This window comes from Heterodontus francisci, unplaced genomic scaffold (assembly GCF_036365525.1).
Source record: "Heterodontus francisci isolate sHetFra1 unplaced genomic scaffold, sHetFra1.hap1 HAP1_SCAFFOLD_43, whole genome shotgun sequence".
Taxonomy (NCBI): Eukaryota; Metazoa; Chordata; class Chondrichthyes; order Heterodontiformes; family Heterodontidae; genus Heterodontus; species Heterodontus francisci.
Window position 1 is genome coordinate 19,548,414 of NW_027141852.1, and position 12,895 is coordinate 19,561,308.

The 12,895-nt window shown below is 41.9% G+C and overlaps 1 non-coding gene across 1 annotated transcript; it reads left to right on the forward strand.

The window, feature by feature from the left end:
* Positions 1-8,644: 8,644 nt before the first annotated feature.
* trnat-ugu (transfer RNA threonine (anticodon UGU)) lies at positions 8,645-8,718 on the forward strand. The gene has a single exon. It is a non-coding gene; the product is annotated as a tRNA-Thr (tRNA).
* The last annotated feature ends 4,177 nt before the right edge of the window (positions 8,719-12,895 follow it).

Genomic DNA, 12,895 nt, shown 5'->3' on the forward strand with positions numbered 1-12,895 from the left:
TGTGAAACACGTCCCGATCAAGATGTGTCTGAATAAATGGATCCCCTCACAATAAACACTGTCACCTTTCAATGTTTAGCGGATGAGTGTGAGGGCCAGATGTGTGTGATTCCCACAGTAATGTGTTTGTTCAAAGTTCAGGAAAAGATGGAGATATGAATAATTTACAGGGAAATCTTTGAAGCATATCTCCATGTCTCTCACTCACAAAGATCTGCAAACTTGTGGATTCAGAAAGAACCCAGAGACAGATAGTCTTGCAATAACCTGTAACTCCAGGAAAGGATGTGTTTGAGATTTTGCCCTGTAGCTTAGTTTGTTAAAGCCTCTGTCTAATAAACAGCAGAACATAACTTCAAACCCCAACAAAGCCTCACTGCAGTGAAGAAACGGAAAGTTATGATTTAAAGATTACTCTGTCAATCATTCACATCTCTGTCTTCCCCTGAACTTCGAGTTCAAATTTGTTTGTGAAGTTGAGTGACACGTTAAGACAGCACAGTCTTTGTCTTTGTGAAAGAAGTGATTTGGGAATGGCTGTTTGAAACTGTCCCTCCTTGCACAGAAATTCAGTGCAAATACTCAAATCACCCACAGTTTCCACGAAAGAAATTTGTTCACAATTGCATTTGACGTGAAACCGCCTCAACATTAATCTCACTGAAGCAGAGTGTGACCATGTTGTATGTTTCAGAGTGTTGGTGCCATTATGTGTCGCTTTTAACCGAGACTGGGACACAACGCAAGGTTGATCCAAGGTTGGAATATATTATCATTCAGGAGCAAGAAAAATCAAAAGGAACCGAATAAGAAAACCCAGTCTCCAGATATGAGAATCTGTAGATCCGCTTTGGGAAAGTGAATCAGAGCAGAAGGAAGGGTGAACTGTCCAGAAGAGATGAAGACACAGCTCAGTCAACACGTTCCCCTGGTTTATGATGCTAGAACATTCCTCTCACAGAAATGATTCAACCCAATGACAAACATTCTTACAGCTGATAATTTATGCTAATGATTGAAGGACTTTCTCATGTGGTTACCTAGTGGTAAGAAGATATTAAACTTAGTTTCAATCAATCCAGCTGCGATGAACTTTGAATTTTTCTGCCTTTTATAAACATTATTTGAAGGGTCTCAGTGACAATGTTCAGTGTTGATGAGAGTGGGGTCTGGGTGAGCAACTGCTGAGCGTGACAGGGTCAGGACTGGATGCAGGAAGTTCTCTGACAGTCTCTCTCTCTCTCTCTCTCTCTGATGGTTTTGAGTTGGTTCACAACTGGCAGCTGTTGGTGTTTCGATAAATGAAGGAAGTTCCCTCTAACCATTTTTTTTTGATTCACAGTGTAGTATAAGGATGGAAAGGGTTAATGCTGAAGACAGTGGGATCAACCTCTCCCACTGTCAGAGTGATGATGTAACAGTCACATGGGATGAGGTTTGGGAGAAGAGAGAGCAGCACCAAGGATGCTAGCCGAAGATGCTTGATGAGTGTGTATATAGTATTGTGTAAATTAGAAAAGAGTCCTCAGTTCTTTCAGCAGGAAATGTGTCCAGATAATATCAAGAAACTCACAATTTTATTATTCAGGAGTCGGAACACAGATATTAACTCCAAGTTACAGTTCTGGGTTCATTTAACAAAAAAAATAGAGAATAATATTACTCACTGATTGAAATCCCCCAGTGAGCATACAGTTAAACAGTTGGGACATCCTTCGATCCAAGGTTTTGGCAGCATTTGTACTTTTGCAACTTTTGTTTATCCAACTTTGATGGACGAGTGAAAAAACTGAAAAAACTGAACAATTCCATTCTTCCTTCTTCCCTTCTTTCCATCTGTTTCTCTTTTATGTCCCAGATCAATATAATGATGAGAATCACAATTTAATCTGCTGTTTCTGCTGTTTTATCCATTCCAATCAAAATTCAACATTCCAATCAAATCTATTTGTTATTCCACAGTGTCTCTCCATGTGTTTTATTCTGTTGTATTCTCTCACAGTCTGTTTGATGATCAATGTTACATCTCACTCTCTGTTCTGGTGAAGATCAGAAGCAGTGATATCTGTTTACACCGCCTGACAAGTCGGCTGAGGCTGTGCCTCGCTGATCACGTGGAGTTGAAGCAATTCTTCCAGTCAGTGAGTTCAGTTGTCATTTCATGAGAAATTCGAAGTCGTCATGACTTCGTCAGTGACCAAATGGTTCAGGTGTCTGAGTGATGTTAATCATGGTGTGATCAAATGATTGTATGTTCCAGTCTTTCCGTGGTGGGTTTTCACACTGAGTAGAAACGTGTTGGACATGGTCTGGAAATGTTTCACACCGCTCCATTCCCAACAGGCCATGACCTGATGTGATGGAAATTTCATTTACTTACAGAAGCTACATTTCCATCATTACACAGCTGGCTGCACAGTCAGGATCTGTGTGAAGGTGACGGTTGTGCTTCTGTGACTTGCCAGATGCTGTGGTGGCTGAGAGGTTAAGGCGATGGACTACTAAACCATTGTGCTGTGCACTCGTGGGTTTGAATCCCATCCTTTTCGTTAGTTTATCAAATTCCTGTTGCATTCTTGTTTGCAGCTTCAATGTAAAGTCGGCCTGGAAACCTGTTCTTGTCCATGTCGAGACAGTGATTCCAGAATTGTTTATACTTTTTGAAAATTGAGACAGACAATTGGAATTCTTCACCCAAATTGGACTGGAATGAAGATCAAATAGGGATCACGAAACGGAGCAGGATTTTCCCTCCCCTCCTTCCTTCCTTCCATCTTTACTTTCTCTCGATTTACACCAAGTGAACGACTAACGGGAAAAGCAAATGGCGAGGGAGCAGAAGCAGAACATTATCCTTTGGCAATAAATTTATTTTCAAATCTTCTTGATAGATTAAGTGAGTGAACAATGTTTTGGCAGATGGAATTTAAAATGAGGGGTCATCTGGTACCTACGAAAGATAGATCAGAGTGTTTTTTTTTAAGTGGTGAGATGATAGAAACTGCGGAGGCGCAGAGACCCGAGTACTGAATCACTAAAAGCTAGTGGACTGGTGGAAAAATAATGTGAAAAGTGAACGGAATATGAAGATTGGAACTCATGTTGCAGTTATATAAAGCTATGTGCTCCTGAAGTAAATGTCCAAGCCCAGATTGTGGGGAATCTGTGGAGAGTGATTTGTTTTTTATTCATTAATGGGCGCGAGTATCGCTGATAAGTCTAGCATTTATTACCCATTCCTATTGCCGTTGAGAATGTGGTGGTGAGCTGCCTTCTTGAACTGCTACAGTCCATATGGTGTAGGAACACCCACAGTGCTATTGGGGAGGGAGTTCCAGGATTGTGACCCAACAACAGTGAAGAAATGGCGATATTGTTCCATGTCAGGATGGTGAGTGACTTAGAGGGGAACCTGCAGATGGCGAGTTCCCATGCATCTGCTGCCCTTGTCCTTCGAGGTGGTAGTGGTCACGGGTTTGGAAGGTGCTGTTGAAGGATACTTGGCGAGATACTGCAGTGCATATGGAGATAGTACACACTGCAGCCACTGTGTACTGGTAGTGGAGGAAGTGAATGTTTAAGGTGGTGGGTTAGGTGCTGATCAAGTGGGCTGCTTTCTCCTGGATGGTGTTGAGCATCTTGAGTGTTGTTGAGTAGGATGTATTCCATCCCACTCCTGACTTGTGCCTTGTACATGGTGGACAGGATTTGAGGTGTCAGGAGGCGAGATACTTGCTGCAGAATTCCTAATCTCTGACCTGCACTTATAGCTGCAGCATAGGTGTGACTGGTCCAGTTTAGTTTCTGGTCAATGGTAACCCCCAAGATGTTGATGGTGGGGGATTCAGTGATGATTATGCTGCTGAATATCAAAAGGTAGATGGTTTGATTCTCTCTCAATCGAGATGTTCACTGCTTAGCACTTGTGTGGCCAGAAGGTTGCTTGTCACTTATCAGCTCAAGCCTGAAGTTTGTACAGGTCTCGCTGCTTGTGGGCACAGACTGCTTCAGTATCTGAGGAGTTGTGAGTCATCAGCGAACATTCCCACTTCTGACTGATTTTGAAGGGAAAGTGATCAATGAAACAGCTGAGGATGTTTGGGCCGAGGACACTACCCTGAGACACTCCTGAGGCAATGTCCTGGGCTGAGATGATTGGCCTCCACTAACCACAACCATCTTGCTTTGTGCGAGGTATGACTCCACCAAGTGGAGAGTTTTCCCCCTGATTCTCATTGACTTCAATTTTGCTCGGGATCCTTGATGCCACACTCACTCAAGGGTAATCACTCTCACCTCTCCTCTAGAACTCCACTCTTTTGTGTCTGTTTGAACCAAGCTGCAATAAAAAATAAGAACAGAAGAAATATTAGCAGTAGTAGGCCATTTGGCCCCTCGAGCCTGCTCCACCATTCAATAGGATCATGGCTGACCTGATCATGGCCTCAACCCCACTTTGTTGCCTGCCCCCATAACCCTTGACTTCCTTGTGGATAAAAATCTGTCAAACTCAGTCTTGAAGACATGCAATGACCCAGCCTCCACTACTCTCTGTGGTAGAGAATTCCAAAGATTAATGACTCTCTGAGCGAAGAAATTCCTCCTCATTTCCTTCTTAAATGGAAGACCATTATTCTGAAACTGTGTCCCCTAGTTCTAAATTCCACCATGAGGGGAAACATCCTCTCAGCATCCACCCTGTCAAGCCCCCTCAAAATCTTATATGTCTCAATACGATCACCTATCATTTTTCTAAACTCCAATGAGTATAGGTCCAACCTGATCAACTCTCCATATAAGACAACCAATTCATCACAGGAATCAATCCAGTGAACCTTCTCTGAGCTGCCTCCAATGCAAGTATATCCCTCCTTAAATAAGGAGACCAAAACTGTACACAGTACTCCAGGTGTGGATTCACCAACACCCTGTACATTTGCAGCAAGACTTCTCTACTTTTATACTCCATCCCCCTTGAAATAAAGGGCAACATTCCATTTGCCTTCCTAATTATTTGCTCTACCTGCATGGTAACTTTTTGTGATTCATGTGCGAGGACACCCAGATCCTTCTATACCGCAGCATTCTGTAGTCTCTCGCAATTTAAATAATATTTTGCTTTTCCATTCTTCTTACCAAAGTGGATAACCTCACATTTTCCCACATTATACTCTACCTGCCAAGTATTTGCCTGGAGTCGAGGAACCCTGGCAGAACCTAAACTGAGCATCGATGAGCAGATTATTGCTAAGTGTCTGGTGCTTGATAGCACTGTTGATGACATCTTCCATCACTTTGCTGATGATTGATAGGAGACTGATGGGGTGGTAATTGGTCAGATTGGATTTGTCCTGCTTTTTTTTTTATGGAGTGGGCACACTTGGGCAATTTTCCACATTGTCGGGTAGATGCCTGTGTTGTAGCTCGACTGGAACAGTGTGGCTGAGAGCGCAGCTAGTTCTGGAGCACAAGTCTTCAGTACTAGAGCAGGGACGTTGTTAGGGCCTATTGTCGTTGCTGTATCGAGTGACTTCAGTTGTTTCTTGCTATCATGTGGAGTGAATCGAATTGGCTGAAGACTGGAAACTGTGATGCTGGGGACCTCAGGAGGCCGAGATGAATCATCCACTGAGCAATTTCTGATGGAAGATGGTTGTAAATGATTCAGCTTTGGCTCCACCATCATTGAGGATGGGGATTTTTTGGAGCCTCCTCATCTGGTTAGTTATTTAATTGTCCACCATCATTCATGACTGCATGTGGTAGGACTAAGGACCTGTGATCTGATCATGAGGGAGATATCCATGCGTGGAGTGGTGGGATCTATGGAAAGTGATCCTGAAGAGGGTGTCCGAGCCTAGAGTGGCGGGATCTGTGGAGAGTGATCCTGACGAGTGTGTGCAAACCTGGAATGGAAGCTTTCTGTAGAGGTACAGGAGTAGGCCATTCAGACCCAGTATTTTATAAAGGTTTATCATAACTTATTTGCTTTTACTATATGTCTCTATTAATAAAGCCAAGTGTCCTGTTTGCTCTTAGAAGCCTTTTCAAACCTTCTAAGATTGGTGTACATTGTCTCTCTGTTCCGGCACCCACTTTAGAATTGTAACATTTCATTTATATAGCCTCTCCTTATTCTTCCTCCCAAATTGTATCTCTTCACAATTCTCTGTGTAAATTTTATCTGCCATGTGAAAGCCCATTTTGCCAGTTTTTTTAAGCTCCCCTGAAGTGTGTTACAATCACTGGCACAGGATGAAATTCTCGAGCATTCTTTGATGCAGTCTCCATGGAAAGAGCAATCTTACATGCGAGCTCGAATGTGAGATTTTGTGTGTTTAGTATCTTTTCTCATCCACCAATATAAGCACAAATCTGTCTCATAATGCACGGTCTAAGAATATGCCAAAGTTGCAATGTAGTGATAAATTCTTCATGCCACAATGTACTCACCAACTGTTTCACTACTTTTCTGATTTCTGCTTCCAAATTTCTAGCTTGCCGTGATCTCTAGTGGCTTCGGGTTGAAATGTTCCTCCAACTTGGTGATGATTGTTTTGAATGGCACATCTTATGCCTTGATGGGAGCAGGAAGCTTTGTTAGCTGGTCATACACTTCCAGGCTAATTTCCATTCGCAAAATTGCTTTCTTGCCCTCAAGAATTGCCTTATTCTGAGTCTTGACCTCTGCACTTTCACCTTCAAATTCCAAAATGTTATTAGCTCTGAAAAACATGTCCATTCTTTCAATATATGAACTGAATGGTTCTCAAGTCCTCTCATAAGTTCCTCACCTTCCGATGTATCCCATATGTGTGCAGCCATATTGTCCCAAATAAGCAATTTGAATGAGATGCACAGGAAGACCCTGCGGAATCTCATTCAACTGAAGAGACATTCTGTGGCCCAGGCTTCACACAATCCACCTAAAATCTCCACCATCCGAGCAGGTAGGTCACCAGGAGCTAGCTGATCCTGTTCACTGCAGTCCCTGCTGCTGTTTGCTGCCTATATTTACAGACTTTTATCTCATCCTCATCACCATTTTCTCTAATATATTCAGGGGGCATCAGCAGAGAAAATATACACCAAGCGTGGCAAGTGCAAGGAATTGTTTATTTGCGTCATTATGTCATGCACATAATATACAAATACATTACATGTGTGAATCATTTCTTGAGCACTTTTATACCAGATGTGTCTGAATAAATGGAACCCCGTCACAATAAACACTGTCACCTTTCAATGTTTAACGGAAAGGTTTGACGGACTGATGTGTGTGATTCCCACAATAATGTGTTTCTACAAAGTTCGGAGAAAGATGGAGATATGAATAATTTGCAGGGAAATCTTTAAGCATATCTCCATGTTTCTCACTGACAAAGTTCTGCGAACACATGGATTCAGAAAGAACCTGAGTGCAAAATCAACAAAAATAAACACAGCCAGAGAGACTTGCAATAACCTGTAGCTCAGGGAAAGTGCATGATGTTATGGAAGTGATTTTGATTTTTTTTTAATGAAATTCTTTTTGAGGAATTCATCGTCAAACTTAATAAATGTCAGACCAGTTCTTTTTCAAGATGGTACTGAAAGTACTAATTTGGCAACTATGTTTACTGGTTGTCACATGACTCAAGTTAAATGTATAACAGAAACCCTGGTAACAGGGGGAAATGTGGACAGAGAAGTCAGTTGCGCCTCTTGATTGGACAAACCCGGCAGCAGCAGCACACACCGAAGAGGGCAGAAAAATCACAAGCTTTTATTTGTAGCAGTCATTGTGTTTTACCTTCTGGAGTCAGCAGCTGATAAAGTTAGCCTGAAGAAGTGTCAAGGAAGGAGAGAAGATCACAACCCACGTTGTTTTGCAGCAAATCTTTAAAAGACCCTGAGAACTTCACTGTGTCAATTCATCTCTTCTCCTGTCTTTAAAGAAAGCCTGCTAAAATTAATTCTCAACACTGCCCCTAAAAAACTGTTCTAAAAGACCCTAGTGACCTGTCTACGCACACTCAGAAGTTAGACTGCATGCCAGTTTTGGAACAACATATCTCATCTGCTGTTTTCTTCAGGAATGAACAAGTAATCAGCCCAAGTGTTGTTTTTGTCTTTAACAGAACTCAGAATTGTAAAAAATAATTCTTTTTTTTCAGTTAACCGGTGTATGTGTGTGTGCGTGTGTGGGGCTGTGGTAAGAAAAGGGCTTTAAATGTTGGTTAAGGTAAAAAGGGAACTTTTAAAATTTCTACCTGTGTATTTATGCTTTATTTCATGACTAGTTAAAACTTGTTCTGTAATAAACTGATAATTTTGCTGTTCGTTAAAGAAACCTGGTCAGTGTCTTCTATTCTGGGAAGAATAGAGTATATGATTGACTGTTTCAGGAAGTGGGAAAAGTTAAAATATATGTTGTGACCTGTGGAGAAGTGGGATGAGAATATATAGAAGGGTCTGAAGAAGGGTCATTGACCGAAAACGTTAACTCTGCTTCTCTCTCCACAGATGCTGCCAGAGGTGATGAGTATTTCCAGCGGTTCTTGTTTTTATTTGAGATTTCCAGCATCTGCTGTATTTTGCTTTGATATTGTTATTATATGAGAATAAATAGTGCAGTCCTCTGATTTTAATTGTAATAACTTCTGGCTCTGTAGCTTAGTTGGTTAAAGCACCTGTCTTGTAAACAGGAAATTCTGGGTTCAATTCTCAATAGAGCCTTGTTTCACATTTGTGATGTAGTACTTACTTTATCAATCGCTTCCATCTGTGTCTTCTGACCTTGAAGTGAGTATTCAAATTACATGATGAATTTTCATCACAGGAGAAAACAGCCTTTGTGAAGGATGTGAGTTTGGAATGGCTGTTCCTCCTTGCACAGAAATTCAGTGCTGATATTTCAAAGGCAACTTCTTTGATCCAAATTTGTTCACAGTTGCATTCCCCTGGAAAACAGCTCGACATTAATGTCACTAAAGGAAAGTGTGACTGCGTTGTATGTTTCAGTGTTTGTGTTGTTATGTGTTGCTTTTAACTGAGACTGGGACATGACGCAAGTGGGAGGGTTGATCTGAGGTTTGGAATATTTGTCAGTCAGGAACAAGAAAAATCAAAGGAACCAAATAAGAAAACCTATGTCTCATGTGGTTCCCGAGAAACGGTGAGAAGATATTATACTTTGTTCTGTTCAATACAGCTGTGTGAACTTTAACCTTTCCTGCCTTTTATAAACAGTATTTGAAGTGTCTCGGTAACAATGTTCAGTGTTGATGAGAGTGGGGTCTGGGTGAGCATCTGGTGAGTGTGACAGGGTCAGGACTGGATGCAGGAAGTTCTCTGACAGTCTCTCTCTCTCTCTCTCTCTCTCGCTGATGGGTTTGAGTTGATTTTCAACTGGCAGCTGCTGGTGTTTCGATAAATCAAGTTCCCTCCACCCATTTTCTTGGACAGACAGTGTAGTATAAGGATGTAAAGGGTTAATGCTGAAGACATTGGGATCAATCACTCCCACTGTCAAAGTGATGATGTAACAGTCACATGAGATGAAGTTTGGGAGAAGAGAGAGCAGCACCAAGGATGCTAGCTTAGGAGGCTTGATGAGTGTGTATATAGTATTGAGTAAATTAGAAAAGAGTTCTTAGTTCTTTCAGCAGGAAATGTGTCCCGAAAATATCGAGAAACTCACAATTTTATTATTCAGGAGTCGGAACACAGATATTAATTCCAAGTGACCGTTCTGGGTTCATTTAACAAAAAAAGGTAGAGAATAATATTGCCCACTGATTGAAATCCCCCAGTGAGGAGACGGTTAAACAGGTGATCTGTTGGGGCATCCTTCGATCCAAGGTTTCTGCAGCATTTAATCTCCCTTTTTGATGAAATTCTCTGTTATTTGCAACTTTTTTTTTATCCAGCTTTGATGGGCGAGTGAAAAAACTGAAAAAACTGAACAGTTCCATCCTTTCTTTTCTTCCTTCTTCCCTTCTTTCCATGAATTTCTCTTTTCTGTCCCAGATCAATATAATGATGAGAATCCCAATTTACTCAGCTGTTTCTGGTGTTTTATCCATTCCAATCAAAGTCAACGTTCCAATCAAATCTATTTGTTATTCCACAGTGTCTCTCCATGTGTTTTACTCTGTTGTATTCTCTCACAGTCTGTTTGATGATCAATGTTATATCTCACTCTCTGTTCTGGTGAAGATCAGAAGCAGTGATATCCATTTTCACCACCCACCAAGTCGGCCTGAGGCTGTGGCTCGCCGATCATGTGGAGTTAGGAACATAGGAACATAGGAGCAGGAGTCGGCCATTCAGCACATCGAGCCTGCCCCGCCATTCAATATGATCATGGCTGATCATCCACTTCAATGTCCTTTTCCCCACAATTTCCTCATATTCCCTTATGTCATTTGTATTTAGAAATCTGTTAATCTCTGCTTTAAACATACTCAATGACTGAGCTTCCACAGCCCTCTGGGGTACAGAATTCCAAAGATTCACAACCCTCTGAGTAAATAAATTTCTCCTCATCTCTGTCCTAAGTGGCTTCCCCCTTATTTTGTAATTGAGCCCCTGGTTCTCGAGTCCCCATCCAGATGAAACATCTTAGCTGCATCTACCCTGACTGTCCTTTAAGTATTTTGTAGGTTTCAATGAGATCACCTCTCATTCTTTGAAACTCTAGAGAATACAGTCCCAGTTTCCCCAATCTCTCTTCATAGAACAGTCCCACCATCCCAGGAACAAGTCTGATGAACCTTCGTTGAACTCCCTCTATGGCAATAATATCCTTCCCAAGGTAAGGAGACCAAAACTGCACACAGTACTCCAAGTGCGGTCTAACCAAGGTTCCATACAATTGAAGCAAGAATTCACTAATCCTGTACTCAAATCCTCTTGTGATGAAGGCTAACATACTATTAGCTTTCCTAATTGCTTGCTGCACCTGCATGTTAGCTTTCAGTGACTTATTGACATGGACACCCAGATCACCCTTATATTCTATACCTCAGCTAATAAAGGAAAGGATTCCATTTACCTGCTGAACCACCTTATTCACCTGTCCTGCTACCTTCAGGGATCTGTGGACATTCACTCCAACGTCCCTCACTTCCTCTGCACTGTTCAGTGTTCTCCCATTAATTGTGTATTCCTTTGCCTTTTTTGACCTCCCAAATGCATCACCTCACCCTTGTCCAATTTGAATTCCATTTACCACTTCTCTGCCCACCTGACCAGTCTATTGATATCTTCCTGCAGTGTACAGCTATCCTCCTCCCTATCAACAACACGGACAATTTTTGTGTCATCTGCAAACATCTTGATTGTGCCCTCTACATTTATGTCCATATCATTAATATATGCCACAAAAAGCAGGGGACCTAGTTCTGAGCCCTGTGGAACACCACTGGAAACAGTCCTCCAGTTGCAAAAACACCTGTAACCAATTCCTTCTTGTTTCCTGCCACTGAACCAATTTTGTGTCCAGCTTGCTACATTCCCCTGGATCCCATGTGCTTTTATTTTTTTTAACCAGTTTGCCATGTGGGACCTTGTCAAAAGTCTTGCTAAAATCCATGTAGATCAGATCAACTGCACTATCCTCATCAATCCTCCTTGTTACTTCTTCAAAAACATTCAATCAAGATAGTCTCAGACAGGAGCTTCCCTTAACAAATCCATGCTGACGATACCTGATTAATCTGAGCCTTTCTAAGTGACAGTTCATCCTGTCTCTCAGAATTAATTCCAATAATTCGCCCACTATTGAGGTTAGGCTGACTGGCCTTTAATTATTTGGTCGATCACTCGCTTCCTTTTTCAAGAATGGTGCAATGTTAGCAATAAAAACAAAAAGTGCTGGACATACACAGCAGGTCTGGCAGCATCTGTGCAGAGAGAAACAAAGTTAACATTTCAGGTCAGTGACCTTTCATCAGAACAGAAACGTTAACTTTGCTTCTCTCTCCACAGTTGCTGCCAGATCTGCTGTGTATTTCCAACGCAACTAGTTTTTATTTCAGATTTGCAGCATCTGCAGAATTTTGCTTTTATTGCAGTGTTCCGAGACCTCCAATCCTCTGACATCACACCCGTATCCAGTGAGGGATTGGGAACTTTTAACAGCCTGGGGGACATTTCATCCGGCCCTGATGATTTATCCACTTTCAAGGATGCTAATCCCATTTATACTTCTTCTCTCCCTCAGTTTATCATGTCCAATACTTCACACTCCTTCTCCTTAATTACAATATCTGCATCACCCCCTCATTTGCGAAGACAGTAAAATATTCATTAATAAACATACCAACATCTTCCACACTGACACATAGGTTACATTTTTAGGTCTTTGATGGGCCCTACTCTTTCCTCAGTTGCCTCTGACTGCAATGTATTGATGAAACATCTTTGGATTTGTTTTGATTTTGCTTGTCAATATTCTTTCATGATCTCTGTTTGTTCTTCATCGCTACTCCCAAATACCTCCAGTCATTTCAAAACACAACTTATCAGAAGGGGAATTTGAACCCACCCCTGCAGAGAGAATTGTGATCTGAATGAACCGTCTCAGACTGCTCGACCATCCTGACTACCCCATGTGTATGTTTAATGCTGACGAAATTATCCATTCATTGTGAAAGTATTTGTGAGATTGTGGAAATGTCTGGAAGAGGAAAGACCAATGGGAAAGCTCGGTCCAAGGCCAAGTCTCGCTCCTCCCGGGCTGGACTGCAGTTCCTGGTGGGCCGTGTTCACAGGCTCCTGAGAAAGGGTAACTATGCTGAGCGTGCCAGAGCCCAGGTCTATCTGGCTGCTGTGCTCGAGTATCTGACCGCTGAAATCCTCGAGCTTGGCGGTAACGCGGCCCGGGACAACAAGAAGACCCGCATCATCC